At 43.2% G+C, this 26,786-nt stretch overlaps 1 long non-coding RNA gene across 1 annotated transcript in view; it reads right to left on the minus strand.

Annotated features, from left to right (window-relative positions):
- Positions 1-2,024: 2,024 nt before the first annotated feature.
- The window catches only part of LOC134344901 (uncharacterized), a 133,450-nt gene continuing 108,688 nt past the window's right edge, over positions 2,025-26,786 (minus strand). The window contains exon 3 of the long non-coding RNA XR_010017558.1: positions 2,025-2,052. This is a non-coding gene — a long non-coding RNA (uncharacterized LOC134344901). The remainder of the gene's footprint in view (positions 2,053-26,786) is intronic.

Genomic DNA, 26,786 nt, shown 5'->3' on the forward strand with positions numbered 1-26,786 from the left:
CGGTGGTGGGGAAACTGCTGGAGTCAGTTATCAAAGATGTGATAACAGCACATTTGAAAAGCGGTGAAATCATCGGACAAAGTCAGCATGGATTTGTGAAAGGAAAATCATGTCTGACGAATCTCATAGAATTTTTTGAGGATGTAACTAGTAGAGTGGATAGGGGAGAACCAGTGGATGTGGTATATTTGGATTTTCAAAAGGCTTTTGACAAGGTCCCACACAGGAGATTAGTGTGCAAACTTAAAACACATGGTTTTGGGGGTAAGGTATTGATGTGGATGGAGAATTGGTTAGCAGACAGGAAGCAAAGAGTGGGAATAAACGGGACCTTTTCAGAATGGCAGGCGGTGACTAGTGGGGTACCGCAAGGCTCAGTGCTGGGACCCCAGTTGTTTACAATATATATTAATGACTTGGATGAGGGAATTAAATGCAGCATCTCCAAGTTTGCGGATGACACGAAGCTGGGTGGCAGTGTTAGCTGTGAGGAGGATGCTAAGAGGATGCAGGGTGACTTGGATAGGTTGGGTGAGTGGGCAAATTCATGGCAGATGCAATTTAATGTGGATAAATGTGAAGTTATCCACTTTGGTGGCAAAAATAGGAAAACAGATTATTATCTGAATGGTGGCCGATTAGGAAAAGGGGAGGTGCAACGAGACCTGGGTGTCATTATACACCAAGTCATTGAAAGTGGGCATGCAGGTACAGCAGGCGGTGAAAAAGGCGAATGGTATGCTGGCATTTATAGCGAGAGGATTCGAGTACAGGAGCAGGGAGGTACTACTGCAGTTGTACAAGGCCTTGGTGAGACCACACCTGGAGTATTGTGTGCAATTTTGGTCCCCTAATCTGAGGAAAGACATCCTTGCCATAGAGGGAGTACAAAGAAGGTTCACCAGATTGATTCCTGGGATGGCAGGACTTTCATATGAAGAAAGACTGGATGAACTGGGCTTGTACTCATTGGAATTTAGAAGATTGAGGGGGTATCTGATTGAAACGTATAAAATCCTAAAGGGATTGGACAGGCTAGATGCAGGAAGATTGTTTCCGATGTTGGGGAAGTCCAGAACAAGGGGCCACAGTTTGAGGATAAAGGGGAAGCCTTTTAGGACCGAGATTAGGAAAAACTTCTTCACACAGAGAGTGGTGAATCTGTGGAATTCTCTGCCACAGGAAACAGTTGAGGCCAGTTCATTAGCTATATTTAAGAGGGAGTTAGATATGGCCCTTGTGGCTACGGGGGTCAGGGGGTATGGAGGGAAGGCTGGGGCGGGGTTCTGAGTTGGATGATCAGACACGATCATAATAAATGGCAGTGCAGGCTCAAGGGGCCGAATGGCCTACTCCTGCACCTATTTTCTATGTTTCTATGTTTCTATTATTTACCTACTAGCATAAATCTGATCAGAACTTATCTATTCTAAGAAGCGGGGTAAGGCTTGAACCTCACCAGGGATGTAGTGAACCATGAGAATTTTGGCTGAAGCCAAAAGAACTCTGGTTTCATGGCTTAAATTTGAAATTTAACATTAACCTCTGAAATAAACAATTTCCTCTGTGCACATGTTAAATGCAGCTTACTATGCAATGAAATACAGGAACTCAGAAAGTGCGTGTGGGGAAGTAGACCACAGATTCCTGGCTGTAACTCTTTCAGTAAAGGTATAATGTACGACAGAGTCTTCTGGCAGGTGTTGACAGCTGTCAGTGGCTGATTGGACACATGACCTTCAAACACTCTTTTGATGTGGTAAACTATAAAGCTCTTTACCATTTGAATGGGACTGAAGCTTCAATTTACTTGATTGGGATAGGAGGGCAACAAAAGGAAAACAGGTTAGAGCATAGTTCAGCAGCATTAGAAAAAAGATAGATTAATTATAGCACATAGAAGAAAGAACATCACAGCACAGTATAAGTCCATTGGCCCAAGATGTACCAACCTTTTACAGTGATGCTCGAAAGTTTGTGAACCCTGTAGAATTTTCTATTCCTGCATAAACATGGTCTAAATGTGATCAGATCTTCATGTAAGCCCTAAAACTAGATAAAGAGAACTTAATTAAATGAATAACACAACAACATAACACTTGTTCATTTATTTATTGAGAAAAATGATCCAATAGTACATGGATTTGTTGGTAAAAGTATGTGAACCTCTGGGATAATGCCTTCTAAAAAAGCTATTTGGAGTCAGGTGTTCCAATCGATGAGAAGACACTGGAGATGTGGGTTGTAGAGGTGCCCTACCCTATAAAAAGACACACCAAGTCAGAGCCTGCTCTTCTCATGAAAGATCCATTTATGTTCACCATATCTCAATCAAAACAACTTTCAGAGGACCATAAAAGAAGAATTGTAGAGATGTGTGATGCTGGAAAAGGCTACAAAAGTATTTCTAAAGACCTGAGTGTTCATCAGTCCACATGTAGTCCCCTGGTAAGCCTCAGGGTCGCTCAACTCGCTGTCATCTAGGGGAAGCAGCCTTCGGCCCCACCAAACCGGGTAATCAAACTTGTGTGGATGCTGTGTGATGTACCCCACCCTGCCCAATAACAGACAGTACACCATATGCGATTAAATGATTACACTTTATAGATCTTACTGGAACTATGTAATTAATAGAGATAAAATATAAAAGGAAAGTAAAAGGTGCCAAACTTATCAAAGTTCAACCACTTCGTGCACAACAGTTGGAGCTCAATTAACGGGGTCCTCTTTGCACCATTCGATCCCCTCCGACCCCCTCGACCCACCGCCTGGGACCAACCACGGTGGTCGGCCAGACGCTCCACACGAGTCTCTCCTCGTGTCCTCTCCTCACCAAAGACCCTGGGCCTCCGACTCCCACTCGGGGTCCGTCCCGTCGGCCGGCTTACAGTATTGCGTCTCCTCTCTCTGCCCCCTCTCTTCTCCCTCAACACCAGCAAAAACTATAGCTTACAGACACACAAGAAAGAATAATATCTGTCCCATTTGGTTTGTTCTCTCTCTTATCAATAATATAACCCAAACAAGCAGAGAGAGAGAACTCCTTACATCACAGTTATTATTACAGAAAAGCCATTTTAATTATAACATAACAAAGAAGCCATTTTATTAGGCTTAGCAGTAACATAAAAGAAGAAACCCCTTAAACTCCCCCTCACACCAAATAAAGTCATGTCCTCATGACTTCTAAATAACTCGCCAACCCTTCCTGCAGACACAAAAACCCAATCCAGGTACAAACAGTCACGTGGCTCCCCAAACAGTAGACCTTACGCCCTGTTCCACGGGCGCTACATAGGCCAACCTATCTGGGAGTTTCCTAATCCTCCGAGACCTCCGTACCCCTCAACTAAACCCTTCAGGCTCGGACACTATTGGGGATACCTCGGATCTGCTTCCCAACTCCTCTCTCGATCTCTCACTCATGCCCCCACTGCAGCTCTGAGCCCCCTGTCCCGTGTCTGAGGCCCCGCTTCTTTTCCTTCAGGGCCCTGCAGTAACCCAGGCTGCCCACAGCTAGCCCTCCTCACTACACCTGACTCAGTGGGGGAAGGGCCAAAAGTCTCTTCCTCAATCAAGGGGAAGTTAGCAAAAGGCAGCATGTACCACACTTCCTTCGAATCCGTATCCTTCCTCATTTCCTCGATCGGTAGCTGTCGTTTGATTTTCTCCAAACTGAAGCACTTAGCCTGGGCTGCCTCTGTGGCCTCCTCAGCCTCCTGCAATCGAGACGTCAGCTTCTCTTGTCGTACTGGACCGACCGATGCAAAGACAAAGTACCACAGAAACACTAACACACGTAATTCTTTTTCAGACCTTTATTCTTCACTCATAGCATGCTATGGGGGAAGTTACAGACTGATCTCCCAAAAGAGCCAGTCCAGACACTGCCCCCGAATTACACAGTTCTCCACAATTTATAACATTGATCAGGTAGCAGGAAATCTTATGATTACAGGTTTAGATAATATTAGAATCATTTCAATCACATGCTAAGATACAATTAGATGTAAAATAATCATTGGTCAGTTAGTTATAATTACCTTAAGCCAAAGCTAGCCCATCGGTTCCTCATTTGGACCATTTCCCTTTTCTCCAGAACCTTCTATCCCCTACACTATCCTTCCCATATTTAGCTATACCTTGAGCTGCTTCTGCAAGATCAGGTAGTTCCTTATTTGAGCCTTTGCCTGTCTTTAGAGAACAATGACTAGTACGTCACCGGTCGCTGGGTAAAGCTTCTGTTTGACTGTCCAAAACAGTAAACTAAGGTGCCCACAAGGTGATTGACCATTGTTCTTAGTCTGTACCCCTATTTACCGACCCCTTCACCCCATCATTCTGACTCCTCCAACTCTTGCCCCAATCTCAGCAGATCTGACCCACGTTTCGTGTCCATCTCCATCTGGGACGCAATTACACCACCAGCTTCTTCCAATCTGTTCGGGATCGATTTCTTGAGTTTCTACTGATCCTTTCGAAGGTTGGTCATTGTTTCATCTCTGTGGATTAATTCATCACTACATGATGGGTGGAAAGCGGCTAGTGAGTGAGTGGGCCAGTGAAGGAGTGGAGCTTTGAGGCTTTGACTTGAGAGGCTTCGACAAGAAGAGGCAGAGGACAAGCTTGCTCGCAGTTGGTCTTTACAATGCCTCCTGAGACGGTGATGTGCCTCTCATGTGAGATGTGGCAGTCTTGGGGGAACTCCCCTCTCCCGCAGAGTCACATCTGCCAGAAGCACATACAGCTGGGCGATCTGGAAGACCGTGTAAGGAATCTGGAGCAGCAGCAGGATGACCTTCGACTCATAAGGGAGAATGAGGCAGTCATAGATGAGAGCTACAGGGAGGTAGTCACACCTAGGCTGTCGGAAGCAGGTCGTTGGGTGACAGTCAGAGGGGGGAAAGCGAAGGTGAGCAGACAGGTAGTGCAGAGCACCCCTGTAGCCATTCCCCTGAATAATAAGTTTACCATCCTGGATACTGTTGGTGGGGACGACCGACCAGGTGTGATTCTGACCCAGTGGTGCTGAAGGGTGGGACGGAGAAGAGGAGACCTGTCATCATTGGAGACTCTATAGTCAGGGGAGCAGACTGGAGATTTTGTGGACATGAGAAGGACACCCGCATGGTTTGTTGCCTCTATTGGAAAACATTTTAATTCTGTTTTCTAAGTGTTTATTTTAAGTGTTTTTATCACGTATTAGGTGTTTATTCAGATGTTGACCATGCCTTTACTATGCATTAAGTGTCTGTTACTGAGTGCGTAGGATTACTGTGGTATTTGGGATGTAACCATTGAATGAAACCTGTGTACTTTTAACCCCTCAAGAAAAACGAATGTAGCCAAGTAAGAGAGATAAGAGTTATTGATTTTATTAGTTAGAGTAAAAAACTTACAGAGGTATGCTAACCCAGAAGGACTATAAAGAATGGTGTGTGAAAACGACAAACGGGCAGTCAGTGACAGACTTACACAGCCTGGTCCACTGTCTGTCTCAGCTTTACTTTGCAAATTAAAAGTTTAAACATTTCTTGAAGAATCTTCGGTGCTTCCTTGTCATTTGTGAAACCACGACAAAACTGGCGTAGTCGGCAGGATCGGGAAGAGACCCGTGGAAGAAGGAAACGGCAAATTGAGGACACTTCCCAGTCCCTGGGGGACCTCCAAATAGCTAACAGAATTCAGGGTGCACCCAAACAAAGGTAAGCGCTTTTTAGCGACAATTTGGACTAAGAATTCTGTTGATTTTTGGGGAGATCTCGGAGACTCAGAAGTGTGTAACAACTGCCAAAGGGTCTCTCCGATTCAAAGAATCTGGCGGAATTGAGGGTTAAAAGGAAGCTCGGAGGATTAATCAAGAACACTGCAGTGAGGGGGGTGAGTATGAATAAAGTAATAAGAAGTTAAGTGAGAAAAATTCCACGTGGTGTTGGTAAGTCCCTGTGGATACCACTTTGTACGAGACGAAGGACTGAATGGGCAGGGAAAAGAAAAGGTAAGGTAAGTCCCTGTGGATACCGCTTCATATCAGACGAAGGGCTGAATGGTCAGGGAAAGAAAGAAAAGAGAAAATCCTCGTGAATACCGCCTTAAGAAAAGTTAAGGGTCTGAATAGGTGAGGTGCAAAAAGAAGGATCTGCGGATACCACCCGAGAAAGGGGTCTGCACAGGCAGAACAGAATAGAAGATAAGGATAGCTTAAGTAGATAATTTAGACATGGATGAGAAGAAGCCATAAGGCTAGATAGAAAATAGGTTACAGAAAATAGTATTACTTTGGTGTGAGACGTCAAGAATACCTTAAAAAGGGGGAAGAACAATATGACAGGGAAAGGAACAGCAGTAGAAATATTGAGTAGAATATTCCCAGTGTGTCAAGGTAAGATCGCGGAAATTTCAGAAAAATAAAAAGAACCAAAAATCTGGTCACGAAGTGGCCAAAAGAAGGAACATTTGATGTAAGTTTATGTGAGGAAATGAAGGCGCTGATTAAAAATTATAAACCAAGAGATAAATCTAAAAAAAGGGAGAAAAAAAGAAAACAGGAGATAGAATTGTTAAAACTCTTTAGGGTGGAGGAGAAAGATTGCGAAAGAAAGGACGAATATCAGTAGCAAGTAAAGAACACACTGAGAAACAAGAAAAGCAGTTTGGTAAATCACAGGAGAAACCGAATAAAGAGCTGACTCTATACCCAGACCTGAGAAATGTAGAAACCCCTTCCCCTTATTACAAGAAGGAGACTTAAACAGTGCCCTGTATTAACAGGAGAACTAGAACTGGAGGGAAAGTTTAAAGTCTGGGAGAACGAGGAGGAAAGAAGGAGATATGAGGAGGAGAGAGGGGCACTGTGGAAGGAGATGAAGGAAGATAAGAAAAAAGTAGAACGAGAAAGTAAGATAATAAGAGAACCTATCAAAGAGTTGCAGGAATTGAGGCTGAGGAAAAATCAGGAGGAATTCCTGTTACAGGAACATGACACTAAACAGGTTGAAAAAGAAGATGATTCATCAGAAAAGCAAGAGTCAAGTAATGAGCATGAGGGTACAAGAGAGTGTAGACAGGGGATAGAAGAAGAGTTCCTTGAAGGGGAAAAAGAGAGAGTGGAAAGGGAGATAAGAGAAGTGGAGAAAGAGTATAGGAGATTACAGTGGAAATTGGGTTTCCCACTGGGTTTCCAACAACAGTTTGAGGAATTCGCGAGGACCCGAGCAGATGCTAGCCTGAATCAGAAAGAGAGGACTCTAAGGAGAAGTCAAGAGAAAATAGGAAAACAAGGGAGGGAGCAAACCCTGGAGAGATTTGTGTGGCAGCCAGTAAGAACGAGGTCAGAAGGGGACGAGGAGTTGGATGAGGAGGAAAATCAGAATATGGGGAGAGAAGGAAAAAAAGTGATATCGTTGTTAGTAAAAGGGTCAGGACAAGTACAGTATGTTCCTTGGGGCTCCCAGGACCTGGAAGGGCTGAAAAACACCCTGCCTAGCTTACATGAAGGAGCAGGGAAGTGGATTAGAGCTTTTGAAGAAGAAACTACGGGACGGTTATTGGCTATGGGAGATTTGAAGGCACTGCTGATAAGGTTGATGGGAACCTTCAAATTAAAAGAGCTGATGGAAACGGCTGGACTACTAAATGCGTTCAGCCCAATGACTGACGGGACCAGCTTTGACCAAGTGAGGCAGAGGGTATGGCAGGCCCTCAGGAAGTTTTACCCACCCAAAGTGGACCCCAAAGCTTTGAAAGGGGATCCGCTAGGGGACACTGAGAATCCAGCAGCCTATGTAGAAAATCAGTTGAAAAGGTGGAGGCTGGAGACTGAGCAAGAAGTGGAAGGCAACTCGTTTATGACCATACTGTTCCGAACCGCCGTTTTGGAAGCAATGCCTCCGCAAGGTAAACCTAAATTGAAGGAAGTGGTCGGACTGATGTCAATGAACTCACAAGAATTTAGAGACCACGTAATTCATGCAGTTGAGAAATATCAGAAAGACAAACAGAAGCTGATTGAGCAGCAGGAAGAGGGGCAAAGAAAGCTCACGCAAATGCAGCTTGAAGAACTCAAAAAGAAGGAAAAAGAGAAGGGAAAAAAGATGCTGCCAGTAGCACCCAATTTGAGTGCAACCGTTGAAATGAATGAAACACCACTGTATGGAGGAATCGGTCGCGCTGTCAGACAGGGGCCAGAAAACCCCACGCCAATAATAAACGTCTTTGGAGCAGCATTCCCACGAATGCCCTATCAGCAACAGAGTGAATTTAAACAGCAGCCCAGACAGGACTGGAAACCCCAAGGAGGGGGACAGAGAGGTTATGGACAAAGAGGGCCAGTGAGGAGACAAGGGGAGAGAGAGATCGAGAGACTGTATTGGGGGTGTAACCAGCCAGGACATATGAGAAGAGACTGTCCACTCAGGTTATGGCCCGTCACGTACCAGCAGGGGCCGATGAGAAAGGAACCGCAGGTTAGCCAAGGACCAGCCCCCACAGGCTCAAACGGACCCGTGAACCCCTATGCAAGATGCTAGGGGTGCCCAGAGAACCCAGGTGGGAAGGGATATTACCCAGTGATAACAGGGGAGGCAGAAGAAGAACCCATTGTTCAGGTTATGTTAGAAGGGCAATTGACACCCATGATGATAGACACTGGAGTCACGTATACCTGTGTACAGCCACAGTATGCCCTCCACCTTCCCATGTCAGGAAAATTTATTAAGACTGTCGGGTTCTCGGGGAAAACACAGTTAACACAATATACAGCTCCAGTACGGTTGGGGATGGACAGTAAAAGAATAGTTCTGCTAGCATTAGTGTCCAAAGGAACCCCGATTAATTTGCTAGGCAGAGATGCACTATTAAAACTAGAATTAAAATTAGAATGCACTGGTAATGGGTTGAGTGTGGAAAGAGTGAATACTCAGTTACTAGTGCGGGAAATCAAGAAAGCTAATGTTTTCTGGATAGGAGACATAGAAGATCAGATCTGGGAAACCTGGGAAAAATGGAAAAAGGGCGTGCAGGCCATATTGCCCAAGGCGGAAGTGCCTAAGTCTGAGTTACATTGCACAGTAATTTTTGACGAGACTCAGAGTAAGGAGTTAGAGGAGAGATGGCACGAGGGGACATGTACCCGGCAGCCTAACAGGAGAGGCTATAATAATTGGAGAGCAAGGGGCAGCCCTACAAGTCAGGTGGAATACCTTCTTGGAGAAATGGTATAGAATACCAGAGGCTGTACCCCACATAACGTTGCTGGTGAATGAAGGATACCAGTCTAGAGACCTAGGACCCTTAGTAAAACGCGCTGGAACTGTAATGGTTTGAAGGAAAATCACGCCGGAGGTATGGGCATCGGGAGACAACAACTACATCAAAATAATGGTAGATATAGATATGACAGAAACTATAAAGGAGGTCGAAGTAATTCCTCAGCTGCACATGTCACTATTGGAAAAGGAGAAAGGTCAGGGAAAAGATAACAGGCTGGATAGGTTACCATCTATTCAGTGGTCGCAACATGACACGGACGTAGGGAGAACAAAAACAGCGAGTCCGGTAGAAATAAAACTGAAAAAAGGAGCAGTTCCACCTTGGAGACCACAATACCCTCTAAGACCAGAAGCAGAGGAGGGAATAGCACCCACGATACAGGGGTTGCTTGAAGTAGGCATACTTAAGAGGATAGATAGTCTGTGTAATACTCCGCTGTTGCCCGTCTTAAAAGTAGACAAATCCAAATGGAGACTCGTACATTATTTACGAGCGGTAAATGAGGTAGTGGAGGACCGGCCAGCTGTAGTTCCCAACCCGCACACGCTTTTGACCAACGTTCCGCCGGAATCAAGCTATTTTTCAGTGATTGATTTGTGTTCAGCTTCCTTCAGCATTCCCCTGGCCAATCAGTGTCAGGATTTATTTGCATTTACATACAGAGGTAACATGTATACCTATACAAGAATGCCGCAGGATTTAAGTACTCACCGCACATTTTTAATCAAGTATTAAAGGCAGACTTCGAGGGTATACAATTGGAAAGTACATTAATACAGTATGTGGATGATTTGTTAATTTGCTCCGAAAGTGAGGAGCAGTGTGAACAGGATACCGTAACCCTTTTAGAAAGACTGGCGTATGGAGGACATAAGGTATCCAAAAAGAAGTTGCAATTCTGTAAGCAACAAGTAGAATACCTAGGTAGGGTAATCTCCAAGGGAATGAAGGCGATAGCACCGAGTAAACTTGAGGCAATAACTAAAGCTCCTAAACCCCAGACAGTAAAGCAGATGATGACGTTTTTAGGATTAACAGGATACAGTTCAGATTGGATTGGGGAATATGCTGAAATCGTAATGCCATTAAGGAAAATAATGAAGGAGGCAGGACATACAAGTTTGAAAAGTGGCTTACAGTGGAACGAGGAGGCAGAAATAGTGTTTAATACTATTAAACAGGAATTGCAGTCAGCCCCAGCGTTAGCTTGGCCTGACTATGAAAAAGACTTTCATTTGTATGTATCCAACCAGCAGGAAGGCTATGTTGCAGCGGTTCTAACACAAGAGACAGGCACGGGAAAAGCAAAACAACCTATAGCATACTATAATGCGAAATTGGATGAAGTGGCTCAGGGGTACCCACCCTGTTATCAGGGATTAGCAGCATTATACTATGCCTATGAAAAGGCATCATCCGTGACCATGGGCTACCCTGTGATCCTGTACACACACCACAAGGTAACAGAATTACTGGAAAGAGGTAAATTTGTGTTGACACCAGCCAGAATAACAGCATATCAGATGTTATTGACATTTCCAGATATAATCAACAGAGATTCATTAATTACACCGATGATGCACTGGAGGCACTAGGACAACAGTTGGATGCAACTAGTAGAGTGGTGTGGCAGAATAGATAGGTGTTAGACTGGCTGTTGGCAGAAAAAGGGGGAGATGGTGTAATGTTTGGAGAACAGTGCTGAACTTTTATACCAAATAACACTAGTCCGGAGGGATCATTTACCAGAGCAATGAACAAACTGAAAAGTCTGAGAAGAGAAGTTAGACAGAATGCAGGGTTCGGACATCAGCTATTTGACTGGTTAGATAGTAAACTAGGGGGTTGGGGAGCACGGCTAACCAAGATAGCGATAACTGTAGGTATCGTATTGGTAAGCTGTGCAATTGTTTTGTGCTGTTTTCTTCCGTGTCTCAGGTCTCTTATAGTGCAGGCAGCAACAAAACGCTCTCCGATGCTCCTGGAAATTGCTGAATCAAGCCCAGTGGAAAGAGAAACACCGATGATGTACTGTTACAGCTTACACGACATGCAAGATGTACAGGAGGGAAATGATAATGTGGCAGTAGACTGTAAAGGCTCCTGATTCTTTTTTCCTGTCTCAGACACGAAGGGACAGGTTTTTGGCTCAGTGGCCTAGAAAGGTAGGGAGAGAACATTTCGAGTTCTAAGCACAAGAAATTATAGTTTGAACCAGATTTGGGAGTAAATTCTGGAGTTTATTTGAGCTTTTGTGTGTGTACTCGGAGTTTCCTCTCTCTATGTGAGACTTTGTCAGTCTCAAAGGAGGGATTATATTGGAAAACATTTTAACTCTGTTTTCTAAGTGTTTATTTTAAGTGCTTTTATCGCGTATTAGGTGTTTAGTCAGATGTTGACCATGCCATTACTATGCATTAAGTGTCTGTTACTGAGTGCGTGGGTTTACTGTGGTATTTGGGATGTAACCATTGAATGAAACCTGTGTACTTTTAACCCCTCGAGAAAAACGAATGTAGCCAAGTAAGAGAGATAAGAGTTATTGATTTTATTAGTTAGAGTAAAAAACTTACAGAGGTATGCTAACCCAGAAAGGCTATAAAGAATGGTGTGTGAAAACGACAAATGGGCAGTCAGTGACAGACTTACACAGCCTGGTCCACTGTCTGTCTCAGCTTTACTTTGCAAATTAAAAGTTTAAACATTTCTTGAAGAATCTTCGGCGCTTCCTTGTCATTTGTGAAACCATGACACCTCCCGGGTGCCAGGGTCTGGGATGTCTCTGACCGGGTGCACGCCATCCTGCTACGAGAGGGAAAGCAACCAGAAGTTGTGATACATGTTGGGACCAATGACATAGGCAGGAAGAGGGATGAGGTCCTGAAGTGTGAATTTTGGGAACTAGGCAGAAGGCTGAGAACAGGACCTCAAGGGTGGCGTTCTCAGGATTGCTGCCAGTGCTACGTGACAGTGATGGTAAGAATTGGAGGAGATGGCAGTTGAATGTGTGGCTGAGGAGTTGGTGCAGGGAGCAGGGTTTTAGATTTTTGGATCATTGGGGTCTCTTCTGGGGAAGGTGGGACCTGTACAGATTGGATGGGTTGCACCTGAACTCGAGGGAGAGCAATATCCTTGCAGCTAAGTTTGCTAGCATGGTTCGGGAGGGTTTAAACTAATTTGCAAGAAGGATGCGACCCAGAGCGATAGAGCAGTGAATGAAGTGCATGGAGTAAAGCCAGATCTAACATATAGAGAGGCTTTGAGGAAAGAGAAGCAGAATAAACGGTGTAAAGACAGTAAGGTAGAAGGACTAAAATGTGTGTACCTCAACGCAAGAAACATCAGGAACAAAGGTGATGAACTGAGAGCTTGGATACATACATGGAATTATGATGTAGTGGCCATTACAGAGACTTGGCTGGCACCAGGGCAGGAATGGATTCTCAATATTCCTGGATTTCAGTGCTTTAAAAGGGATAGAGAGGGGGGAAAAGGGGGAGGAGGAGTGGCATTACTGCTGAGGGATACTATTACAGCGACAGAAAGGGTGGGTAATGTAGCAGGATCCTCATTTGAGTCAATATGGGTGGAAGTCAGGAACAGGAAGGAAGCAGTTACTCTATTGGAGGTATTCTATAGGCCCCCTGGTAGCACTGAGATACACAGGAGCAGATTGGGAGGCAGATTTTGGAAAGGTGCAAAAATAACAGGGTTGTTATCATGGGTGACTTTAACTTCCCTAATATTGATTGGCACCTGATTAGTTCCAAGGGTTTAGATGGGGCAGAGTTTGTTAAGTGTGTCCAGGACGGGTTCCTGTCACAGTATGTGGACAGGTCGACTAGGGGGAATGCCATACTAGTTCTAGTACTAGGTAATGAACCGGGTCAAGTCACAGATCTCTCAGCGGGTGAGCATCTGGGGGACAGTGACCACTGCTCCTTGGCCTTTAGCATTATCATGGAAAAGGATAGAATCAGAGAGGACAGGAAAATTTTTAATTGGAAAAGGGCAAATTATGAGGCTATAAGGCTAGAACTTGCGGGTGTGAATTGGGATGATGTTTTTGCAGGGAAATGCACTATGGACATGTGGTCGATGTTTAGAGATCTCTTGCAGGACGTTAGGGATAAATTTGTCCCGATGAGGAAGATAAAGAATGGTAGGGTGAAGGAACCATGGGTGACAAGTGAGGTGGAAAATCTAGTCAGGTGGAAGAAGGTTTAGGAAGCAAGGATCAGATGGGTCTATTGAGGAATATAGGGAAGCAAGAAAGGAGCTTAAGAAGGGGCTGAGAAGAGCAAGAAGGGGTCACGAGAGGGCATTGGCTAGTAGGGTAAAGGAAAACCCCAAGGCATTCTTCAATTATGTGAAGAAAAAAAGGACGACAGGAGTGAAGGTAGGACTGATTAGAGATAAAGGTGGGAAGTTGTGCCTGGAGGCTGTGGAAGTGAGCGAGGTCCTCAATGAATACTTCTCTTTGGTATTCACCAATGAGAGGGAACTTGATGATGGTGAGGACAATATGACTGAGGTTGATGTTCTGGAGCATGTTGATATTAAGGGAGAGGAGGTGTTGGAGTTGCTAATATACATCAGGACGAATAAGTCCCCAGGGCCTGACGCAATATTCCCCAGGCTTCTCCACAAGGCGAGGGAAGAGATTGCTGAGCCTCTGGCTAGGATCTTTATGTCCTCGTTGTCCACGGGAATGGTACCGGAGGATTGGAGGGAGGCGAATGTTGTCCCCTTGTTCAAAAAAGGTAGTAGGGATAGTACTGGTACTTATAGACCAGTGAGCCTTACGTCTGTGGTGGGAAAGCTGTTGGAAAAGATTCTTAGAGATGGGATTTATGGGCATTTAGAGAATCATGGTCTGATCAGGGACAGTCAGCATGGCTTTGTGAAGGGCAGATCATGTCTAACAAGCCTGATAGAGTTCTTTGAGGAGGCGACCAAGCACATAGATGAGGGTAGTGCAGTGGATGTGATCTACATGGATTTTAGTAAGGCATTTGACAAGGTTCCACACAGAAGGCTTATTCCGAAAGTCAGAAGGCATGGGATCCAGGGAAGTTTTGCCAGGTGGATTCAGAATTGGCTTGCCTGCAGAAGACAGAGGGTCGTGGTGGAGGGAGTACATTCAGATTGGAGGATTGTGACTAGTGGTGTCCCACAAGGATCTGTTCTGGGATCTCTACATTTCGTGATTTTTATTAACGACCTGGATGTGGGGGTAGAAGGGTGGGCTGGCAAGTTTGCAGATGACACAAAGGTTGGTGGTGTTGTAGATAGTGTACAGGATTGTCAAAGATTGCAGAGAGACATTGATAGGATGCAGAAATGGGCTGAGAAGTGGCAGATGGAGTTCAACCCGGAGAAGTGTGAGGTGGTACACTTTGGAAGGACAAACTCCAAGGCAGAGTACAAAGTAACTGGCAGGATACTTGGTAGTGTGGAGGAGCAGAGGGATCTGGGGGTACATGTCCATAGATCCCTGAAAGTTGCCTCACAGGTGGATAGGGTAGTTAAGAAAGCTTATGGGGTGTTAGCTTTCATAAGTAAAGTGATAGAGTTCAAGAGTCACGATGTAATGATGCAACTCTATAAAACTCTGGCTAGGCCACACTTGGAGTACTGTGTCCAGTTCTAATCGCCTCACTATAGGAAGGATGTGGAAGCATTAGAAAGGGTACGGAGGAGATTTACCTGGATGCTGCCTGGTTTAAAGAGTATGCATTATGATCAGAGCTTAAGGGAGCTAGGGCTTTACTCTTTGGAGAGAAGGAGGATGAGGGGAGACATGATAGAGATGTACAAGATAATAAGAGGAATAGATAGAGTGGATAGCCAGCGCCTCTTCCCCAGGGTTCCACTGCTCAATACAAGAGGACATAGCTTTAAGGTAAGGGGTGGGAAGTTCAAGGGGGATATTACAGGAAGGTTTTTTACTCAGAGAGTGGTTGGTGCGTGGAATGCACTGCCTGAGTCAGTGGTGGAGGCAGATACACTAGGGAAGTTTAAGAGACTACTAGGCAGGTATATGGAGGAATTGAAGGTGGGGGCTTATATGGGAGGCAGGGTTTGAGGGTCAGCACAACATTGTGGGCCAAAGGGCCTGTACTGTGCTGTACTATTCTATGTTCTATGACCACAGTTTCGGCTCGAAATTCAGTTTCTCCGTCTCCACTTTGACAAGTCTTCAATGGTTGTCCCGGGCTCCGGCAATCGCCTCACATCATAGTCCCCAAGGCGAATCCAAACCCTAGGCGATCATCCACATACACCAAAACTTCAAACACCTCCACATCTCCCATGGTCTTTCTCATGCCCCGTGGGAAGATTACAGGTGCTCCGGATATGTCCTGTAGCATCTTTTCAGACCGGAGAAATTCTAGGGGACCTATAACAGCCATCTTCTCCTTGTCGGCCTCACTCATCAGGATCTGGCAACATCCACTCCTCAGACAGAGCACATTAAACCACGTCGCACCATACAAACAGACCGTAACATCTTCAGCCCTCTATTTCTATGCAGAAATAGAGCAAATTCTACAGGGTTCACAAACTTTCCAGCAGCACTGTAACTTCAATCTAACCCTTCTCTTTCACACAACTCTCCATTTACTTTCATTCATGTGCCTGTCTAAGAGCATCTTAAATATCGACTGTATCTACCTCCACTACCTCCCGTGGCAGGGTGTTCCATACACCTTCCACTCTCTGTGTAAAAGTCCAACCTCTGTCTTCTCCCTGTACTATCTTCCAATCACTATAAAAATATGCCCTGTCATATTAGCTAATGCTGCCCAGGGAAAAAGCATTGGCTTTCCATATGCTATCATATTATAAACCTCTATCAAGTTGCCTCACATCCTCCTTTGCTCCAAAGAGAAAAGCTCTAGCTTGCTTTGTGATAGCAGTAGGTTTGCTGATGGCAAACAGCCACGAGTAATCTCACTGAAGGAAGATTATACTGTAAATACCAAATCTTCAAAGACCTGTTCCCTGTTTATTCTCCATGGCAAGTTTAGCTGCCAATACACACTACTCAAGCTGTGGGTCCCCTCTTCATACCAAGGAGAAGATACCTCCAGCCAACGAATAGTTTCAAACACATTTATTTTCAGTGATACACATTTAAATCCAAGCAACATTCCTGAAACATATTTAAAACTCACAGAGGATTTCTATCATAAAAATTTCCAAATTATAAACCAATTCCAGAACACAAAATAGAATGCAGAAAGGATTTCTAATACACAAGTATAACTCATATTAACAAAAAAGGCATTCCACCAAGTTGCAAACATACCAATCAAATGTCACAGAAAATGAAATGAAAGGAATGGATTCTAGTTCACTCTTTGCTTCTTTCATGTTTCTTGACGCTCTTTACCCTTTTCCTAATAACCCTGAACTGCTCTCTACATTTATACTCTTTTTCTACCACTTGGAAGACTTCACATGCATATATTTCCTCAGATTCCCTTTTAACATAAATAGTCTAAAAGCATCTTCAGAGACATAGTTCTCAGCTATTGCTGGAAAGCTAACCTCCTGGGCGCACAGACCTTCAAAAACTTAAAATCATCAGTTATTTATTACACTAAGTTAATAATAATAAGTAATTTATTGTTCTCAAGTGCAAAATTATTTTGTTACAGCAGTAGCATTTAAAAACACACTTAGCAGAGACTATTGTACTATGATGTGTGTTCTCCTGTCACACAGGGATGAACTGTTGTATATGCTTATTGCATTAGATAGGAAAGATTATCTGGAATGATCCTTGTGAGCGCAGAACTGAATGAGTTTGTTCCAAAGGGTGCTCCACTGCTTATTCAGTAGGTCATAGAGAATATGTGCCTGATTGTCCATAGTGGATAACAGTTCGTTTAGTGGCGACTTCTCCATCACTAACTCAAAAGAATCTGGGTTGTGGCCAAGGATGGATGCAGCCTTTTTGATGAGCTTATTTAGTCTTTTTGCATCACCAGCACCAATGCTGCTCCCCCATCATAAAGCCACAAAGAAGTCTGCACTCGCTACAACAGGCTGGTAAAAGATCTCCAACATCCCGCTGCACACGTTGAAGGATCTCAGCTTCATTAGAAAATAGAGTCTGCTCATTCCCTTCTTGTAAACAGCCTTGGTGTTGGCTTTCCAGTCAAGTCTGATGTCGAGGTGAACACCCAAGTATCTGTACTCCTCCACCACCACAACCTCTTCTCCCAGAATGTATGCAGCTGGTCTGCAAGCTTCTTTGAACTAAGCAACTTAGAGTCAACTTGTCTGTTGTAAAATGACCGAAATTAAATAACCCATTGTATTATACTGCATTGCTCCAACAATTATAAACCAGGTGAAATGAGTTACATCACTGCTTCTCACATCACCTTACTTCTCACAGCTAGAACATTTGTGTTATAAACAGCTTTTTGCAAAGCTGTGTTTTTAACTTCAAGCTGATTACTGCTTTCCATTTACCTTTTAAGAACTGAAGACTGATTCCAACTTTATGACCAGAAACTAAACAAAGCAATATTAGTTTGAAGTTTATTTAAATTTGTTTGATCTTACTAGTGACAACTGCTGTGTTTAGAAGGCCGAGATTAGCAAACAACCAAAGGTCCCACTGGCCAAGGAGTGAATATTCATCATAGTTCAACCTTTTTTCCGTAAGGCATGCTCCCTAATTCAGGTAAATTTCCTCTGGACCATCTTCCTGTAATAAGGCAACCATAACTAAACACAATACTTTAACCAGAGTTTTACAGAGCAGCATTACCTCATGACTCTTGAACTAAATCTCCTAACTAATGAAGGCTAGTCTCTAATCATAGAACTCAAGACAGAATGTGCTCCATCTACTACCACCCTCTGCCTTCTTAGCCTTTAGGAACTGAATGTCTTTTGATACATTTTTATAACAGAGCCAGCTGTTAGCTGAGAGTTTACTGCATTCGTGAAAACACATTCTGTCAATTTATCTATCTCTGTAACATTACTCTAAATCCGCAACACAAAATGACTTGCAGATGTAATTCTAGCATTGGTAGGATGCTTTGCTGGACGGAGTGCAGGATAATGATCTAATGCAAAGAACACAAGAATCAGTGTTCCTTAAGTAGAGCAATAATGACTCCACTGGTTACAGTGCTCTTTAACAGAGCTCTCTGTCTATAATGGTAGTCCACTGGGATTGAGCATGATTTGTTTTTACCCCAGTTCTGAGGTAAAAGATGTCTTTAAACAGAGATGTTTGTTGCACTCTAGTTATATCAGTTACCATACTGAATTGGCCTAGTGAAGTCTAAGTTCAAAGGCAAGATGGTCTATTGAGATTGGAGACCAGACTTTGCTGTGCACATTTAGTACACGTACACACACATACACATGTGCACATGCACAGGCAAACACACTTATTTTTGGTTGACTTCTCACCCTCACTCTTCTTCTTTCCAGTCTGGACCCCTTCCAAGTTCAGTGTCCCCAATGGTGCCTTCCTCAGACTCCCATCCAAACGGACTCCTCTCACTCAGCTTCCTCTGCTTTCACTCACGCGTCACCAAAGTACCCAGTCTGCAATATTAGCAACTCTCTGCATTTGTAATGATTAACCCTAAGTTCATTGTGCAAAATCTTTACAACTGTCTAAGGTTTGTAACTGTGTACATTGTGACAAAAATGTAATACCTAGGCTGACTGTGAAATAAGTGAACTCTCTATACAATAATTTTCACAGAGCCCACTCTAGTGTTACATACCTAAAGGACATCTTGTGACTTTCTTGTGAGAAGGATGTAATCGTCTTTTAGAGGTCACCTGATGTAATTATCCCACCGATGTGAGGTCATGTGATGACATGTTCACCACGGGTATAAAAGGGAAGACCCCTGGTGACGCAGTTAGTTTTTCAGCTAGAACGTTAGTCAGTGCCTCCGTTCCGTTGCGTATTTGTTTTATGACGCAGTTTCATTTTTAAAACGGATTGTTACATTCTATTGTAAGGTAACAATAGTGCTGGATTGGCAGTTTACCCATTTCTGCCAGATTTGTTGATGTACCTTTTCAGTAGGATTGGAGAGTGAAGACTTTATCGAAGTACAAGATATGAAGGATTAAGAGAAGTCGGTAATTTTCGGCAGCTTAACAAAGGATCGACCTTACTGAGTCTTCGTTGAAGATGTAGCAACCCGTATCGAAGATAACTCCTGTCAAAAGAGCAAGGTAGTGTCATGGTCCGGTCCGTGAAGTCCGTATTCTGGTTCACGGTCCAGTCCATCAACAGGTTTTCCTGTCTACCCTGTTTCTGTTCCTGTTAAGCTCTAATTGAGGCAGCTGATTCTCGTTGGGGCTGGCTGCATAACTACCTCCAGAGACCAGGGCATGGTTGCTGGATTGTTCTTGTCCTTACTCCTTGTATCTCTTCCCCTGCCTTCTGTTTCCTTGCCTGAAGCCCTGCCTTGTCTTGCCGGTAACTCCCGCCTCACCTGAAGTTCTTGTCTCGCCTTGCATTGCCTGAAGCCTTGCCCCGTCTTGCCGGTAACTCTCGCCTCGTCTCACCTGAAGTCTTGTCTTGGAGCCACCCTGTATCTAGCTCCCTTCCTGTCCCTTACCTCCATCAGGTAAGCCAGGAGAGATTATTGAGACCCTGCGGTGGGTTCTGTCCCTTTCTGTCCCTTGCCTCCATTGGGTAAGCCAGGCCGTCTTGCCGTTACCCTGTGGTTGGTTCTGTCCCTTCCTGGTCCTTGCCTTCGTTGGGTAAGCCAGGGCATCTTGCCATTACCCTGCGGTTGGTTCTGTTCCTTGCTGTCCCTTGCCTCCGCCGGGTAAGTCAGGCTGTCTTGACGTTACCCTACAGTTGGTTCCGTCCCTTCCTGACTCTTGCCTCCATCGGATAAGTCAGGCCATCTTGCCATTACCCTACGGTTGGTTCTGTCCCTCCCTGCCCCTTGCCTCCATCAGGTAAACCAGGCCGTATTGCCGTTACCCTGCAGTTGGTTCTGACCCTTCCTGTCCCTTGCCTCCGTCGGGTGGAGATACGCGCCCTGCCCAGGTGATCCGCGCCCTGCGCAGGAGTACCACGCCCCACTCAAGAGTACCGCACCTTGCCCAGGAAGAGCTTCAAGACCCCAAGCCTCAAGCCTCTGGTCTCCAGCCTCGCCTCAAGCCTCTGGTCTCCAGCCTCGCCTCAAGTCTCTGTTCTCCAGTCTCGCCTCAAGTCTCTAGCCAAGCTTCACCTCAAGTCTTCAGCCTCCAGACTTGCCTCAACTCAAGCCTGAAGACTCCAGCCTCATCCTACCTGCCAGCCAAGTCACGTCCTTGCCTAGTTCTGGGGTCCGAGCCAGAGGCAAGACCCAGGTTCTGGGTGCTTGTCCAGTCCCTGGCTCGGAGTCCAAGCCCGGGCTCCTATCTCTCTTATCCAGTCTTGTTCTGGGTTCCTGGCTTTCGTGTCCATGTCCTTGCTCTCACCCTGTTTCCTAGTCCTGTCCCTAGTACTTCAGTGTCTGTGTCTTGTACTTGGGTCCATTCCCAGCCACCACCATATGACAGATAGTTCATGCAGGATTTGCTTGCCAGAAGAAAGGTCAGTTGTTTTAAGCTGTTTATTTCCTTCATCGTGAATCCTTTAGAACAGAACCAGCAGGAAAGTCGCGTCTATGAAGAAATCCTTCTCCAGTCTCTCCCAATTGAATGTATAAATCTGTTGGACTTTCAAAATTACCATTTTAAGTACTGTATTTGACTTTACCACTTTAGGAACTGTTTTCTCATTTATCGCTTTAAGAACCAGTACCGAGTGGCGATTTGTTGAATGGCCGCATAGTGGTTAACTTCCTGTTAAGGTTTTTGTTTGTTTCTTTTATTGTTTGTCCGTGTTTAATAAATGTTTGGTTGTTTTTATATAACCTGACTCGATTGATATTCATTGTTGCTGTTACATAACATAAATTGTGGGGGCTCATCCGGGATCCTGCTCCAAAATTTTGAGCTTAAGTGCTTGTTTAATTGCCATTCTTCTTTAGAAAAGGGAAATACCCGACTTCTTTTTTTTTTAGTTTGATTGGTGTGTGAGTGGTATTCGGCAGCAATGAATATTGATGACTTTATGGATTCACCTGACCCCGGTGTTTTTAGCGAATGCGAGAAAACCTGTTGTATCGGAGATTGCTAGGAGGTTGGATATTAAAGGAATTACGAAGGGTACAATGAAAGCCTTAATTCAAAGAAAAATCACTGAGCATTATATAAGTTTGAAAACGTTTGATGATGAGGTGTTAGATACGTTTCCAATGAGTAATCTGGAAATTCAGTTACATCTTGAATAAATAAAGTTAAAGCAATTAGAAGCTGGTTCGGAAAGAAGTCGGTTAGAAGCTGAAAATAAACAGAAGGAGTTCAAGGCTAGAGAGGCCCATAAAATAAGGGAATTTAAAGAAAGAGAAGCTGAAAACCAGAGGAAGTTTGAGCTAGAGATGGAGAAATTAAAGTCCGGGAATCAGTCTTCTGGTTCTAAGAAACAGTTTATTGCTAGTCGTGAGGTTATTTTGGCTCTTCCATTTAATGAAGCTGAAGTGGACAAATATTTCCAGCATTTAGAAATTATTGCTCTGAGTTTAGGGTGGCCAAATGAGCAATGGCCAGTGACGTTACAAAGTGTAATTAGAGGAAAAGCACAACAAGTTTATACAGCTTTAAATGCTGAGCAAGCACTGGATATGATATTGTTAAACAGCATATATTAAAAGCATATGAGTTGGTTCCGGAAGCATATAGAGAAAGATTCAGAAATTTGAAGAAATCTGTGGAAAAAACGTATGTGGAATTTGCCTACAAGAAATCTGTGTGTTTTGAGAGATGGGTTTCCTCTAAAAATGTGAATGAGGAGTATAATAAATTAAAAGAGTTGATTTTACTGGAGGAATTTAAAAGGAGCATTCCTGTTGAAGTGAGAACATACTTAAATGAAAGGGACACTGCTACATTGCAGGAGACTGCTAAATTAATTGGTAAGTATGCTTTAATTCATAAGAATAAATTTTCTCCAGGTAGAACTTTTAAAAGGAAAAATCGCACAGAGAGTCAAAGTAAACCAGAAATTAAATCTGAAGTCAATGAGAAAAGTAAGGATGAAGGGAGAGATATGAAGGAGAGAAATTTTGGTATTATTTGTAATTATTGTAAGAGACCTGGACATGTAATAGCTAACTGTTTTCAACTGAAAAAGAAAGAGAAGGAAGCAGTCCCAGATGCTTGTGTGTAACATATTGAAACACCTGTAAATCCACAGAGACTGATAAATACTAATGAAGCTTTGTCAGAGTCTGACCAGTTTAAGAGGGGTTATGAATCTTTTATAACAGAAGGATTTGTATCCTTGAAAGAGGGATCCAATTCAGTACCAATAAGAATATTTAAAGATACTGGAGCTTCTCAATCACTAATATTAGACAGTGTGCTAAAGTATAGTGATGAGTCTGACATTGGAGAGGTAAACTATATAAGCGGAGTTGGGAGTGCCATTATGCCAGTACATTTACATAGAGTAAATTTAAGGTCAGTATTAGTTACAGGGGTTGTTAAAATAGGACTACAATCCAGTTTACCTGTGAATAATGTTTCTCTTTTGTTAGGGAATGACTTAGCAGGTGGACAAGTTTTTCCTGAAGTGCATTTAACAATAAATTCTAATTCTGAGGAACCACAGAGGAATTCTAACACAGATTCTTCCTGTGTTGTAACAAGAGCTATGGCTAAAAAGACTGATGTACAGAATGAGGTTGTTACCCATGACTGTTCAACTCAAGATTCGAATTTTGAGGATGTATCAGAAACTTTCTTACCTACACTATTTGATCAGGATTTTGGTAGTAAGTCTGACTATGAAGATTTGTCTTTATCTCGGAAGGAGATGATAGCAGAGCAGGGTAGAGATCCTGAGATAGATAAATTAAAGGAACAAGCTCTTCCAGATAGTGAAATTGAGAAGGTGGCAGTAGGATATTATTTCGAAAAGGGAGTATTAATGAGAAAGTGGAGATCACCTACATTTCCTGCTATTGAGGAATGGGAAGTTAATCACCAGGTAGTAGTTCCTAAAGTTTATCAAAATGAGATTTTAACTATGGCTCATAGTATTCCTTTGGGTGGTCATTCAGGTGTAAAGAAAATTATGAACTAGGTTTTTAAACATTTTTATCGGCCTAGTTTAAGAAAGGATGTGGTCACATTTTGTAGAACGTGTCATACGTGTCAAATTGTGGGTAAACCTAATCAGATTACTCCAGTGGCTCCACTGCAACCAATTCAAGCATTTGGTGAGCCGTTCTCAAAAATCATTGTAGACTGTGCAGGTCCTTTGCCAAAAACTAAAACTGGACATCAATATTTGTTAACTAATATGTGCACAGCGTCTAGGTTTCCAGAGGTAATACCTCTTAGGAATATAACAGCCAAAACTGTGACAAAGGCTCTTATAATATTCTTTACTTATTTTGGGTTGCCTAAGGAAATACAATCGGATCAAGGTAGTAATTTTATGTCAGGATTGTTTCAGCAGATAGTTTATAAACTGGGAGCAAAACAGATTATCTCATCAGCCTGTCATCCAGAATCACAAGGAGCCTTGGAGAGTTTCCATTCTACACTAAAAACTATGATTAGGACATATTGTGTAGAAAATGAAAAGGACTGGGATGAAGGTGTACATTTACTACTTTTTGCAGTAAAGGAGGCAATACAGGAATCATTAGGTTTTAGTCCTTTTGAACGTGTGTTTGGGCATAGAGTTCGAGGATCTTTGGCCTTGTTGAAGGAAAGGTGGATTACTAAGGAGGTACACACTAATTTGCTAGATTATGTTTTAAAATTTAAAGAAAGATTATATAAAGCTTGTAGCTTGGCAAAGGAAAATTTAAAATTGGCTCAAGGGAAGATGAAGACGTGGTATGATAAGGAAGCTAGAATGATGTTATGTAAGCCTGGAGATAAGGTGTTGGTTCTTTTCCCGGTGCAAAGGAACCCATTACAAGCTAAATTTCATGGTCGTTATGAGATTAAATCTATGGTAAATGATGTGGATTACGTGATAAAAACTGCAGATTGAAGAAAGCCAACACAGCTGTATGATATAAATATGATAAAACCGTATTATGAGAGAAAAGCTTCTACTATGACTGTTGCGGTCAAGAATGTGTCTTATCTTTATAAAAACTTAATGGATGATTCATCTGAAACTCATTTTAAACCCAACATTATTTCAGTCAGGTTACCAAATTCAAAAATTCTGGGAAATATTGATAAGAAATTAGCTCATTTACAGCCAGAGCAGAGAGAGCAGATGAAACAGTTAATGTTTATATAGAGAGATTTATTTCCAGACATTCCTAGAAGAACCACAGTAGCTTCACATGATGTAGATGTCGGAGATGCAAAACCCATAAAACAACATCCATATTGAATGAACAGGGGAAAATATGAACATGCCGAACAAGAAATTAAGTATATGTTAGAGAATGATATTATTAGACATTCTAATTCAAATTGGAGTTCATCGTGTGTTATGGTGCCTAAGCCAGACAATAGTATTAGGTTTTGTACAGATTACAGGAAAGTGAATGCTCTGACAAAAACTGATGAATATCCAATCCCTAGGGTAGATGATTGTGTGGATAAAGTTGGATAAGCCAAATTCCTTACAAAGATTGATTTGTTTAAAGGTTATTGGGGTGTTCCATTGACGGATAGAGGTAGAGAGATTTCTGCATTTGTAACCCTATCTGGGTTATATGAATATAATGTGCTTCCATTTGGGATGAAGAATGCACCAGGTACTTTTTAGAGAATGATTAATAGTGTGATTCATGGATTAAAAGATACAGATGCCTATACTGATGATTTCGTTACAGGAAATAATACATGGAAGGCACATATTACATAGAAAACATAGAAAATAGGTGCAGGAGTAGGCTATTCGGCCCTTCGAGCCTGCACCGCCATTCAGTATGATCATGGCTGATCATCCAACTCAGAACCCTGTACCAGCCTTCCCTCCATACCCCTTGATCCCTTTAGCCACAAGGGCCATATCTAACTCCCTCTTAAATATAGCCAATGAACTGGCCTCAACTGTTTCCTGTGGCAGAGAATTCCACAGATTCACCACTCTCTGTGTGAAGAAGTTTTTCCTAATCTTGGTCCTAAAAGGCTTCCCCTCTATCCTCATACTGTGACCCCTCGTTCTGGACTTCTCCAACATCGGGAACAATCTTCCTGCATCTAGTCTGTCCAATCCCTTTAGGATCTTATACGTTTCAATCAGATACCCCCTCAATCTTCTAAATTCCAACGAGTACAAGCCCAGTTCATCCAGTCTTTCTTCATATGAAAGTCCTGCCATCCCAGGAATCAATCTGGTGAACTTTCTTTGTACTCCCTCTATGGTAAGGATGTCTTTCCTCAGATTAGGGGACCAAAACTGCACACAATTCTCCAGGTGTTGTCTCACCAAGGCCTTGTACAACTGCAATAGTATCTCCCTGCTCCTGTCCTCGAATCCTCTTGCTATAAATGCCAGCATACCATTTGCCTTTTTCACCGCCTGCTGTACCTGTATGCCCACTTTCAATGACTGGTGTATAATGACACCCAGGTCTCGTTGCACCTCCCCTTTTCCTAATCGGCCACCATTCAGATAATAATCTGTTTTCCTATTTTTGCCACCAAAGTGGATAACTTCACATTTATCCACATTAAATTGCATCTGCCATGAATTTGCCCACTCACCTAACCTATCCAAGTCACCCTGCATCCTCTTAGCATCCTCCTCACAGCTAACATTGCCACCCAGCTTCATGTCATCCGCAAACTTGGAGATGCTGCATTTAATTCCCTCATCCAAGTCATTAATATATATTGTAAACAACAGGGATCCCAGCACTGAGCCTTGCGGTACCCTACTAGTCACTGCCTGCCATTCTGAAAAGGTCCCGTTTATTCCCACTCTTTGTTTCCTGTCTGCCAACTAATTCTCTATCCACATCAATACCTTACCTCCAATACCGTGTGCTTTAAGTTTGCACACTAATCTCCTGTGTGGGACCTTGTCAAAAGCCTTTTGAAAATCCAAATATACCACATCCACTGGTTCTCCCCTATCCACTCTACTAGTTACATCCTCAAAAAATTCTATGAGATTCGTCAGACATGATTTTCCTTTCACAAATCCATGCTGACTTTGTCCGATGATTTCACCGCTTTCCAAATGCGCTGTTATCACATCTTTGATAACTGACTCTAGCAGTTTCCCCACCACCAATGTTAGACTAACCAGACTATAATCCCCTGGTTTCTCTCTCCCTCCTTTTTTAAAATGTGGGCTTACATTAGCCGCCCTCCAACTAGTCCAGAATCTAAAGAGTTTTGAAAAATTATCACTAATGCATCCACTATTTCTTGGGCTACTTCCTTAAGCACTCTGAGATGCAAACCATCTGGCCCTGGGGATTTAT

This window comes from Mobula hypostoma, chromosome 4 (genome assembly GCF_963921235.1).
Source record: "Mobula hypostoma chromosome 4, sMobHyp1.1, whole genome shotgun sequence".
Taxonomy (NCBI): Eukaryota; Metazoa; Chordata; class Chondrichthyes; order Myliobatiformes; family Myliobatidae; genus Mobula; species Mobula hypostoma.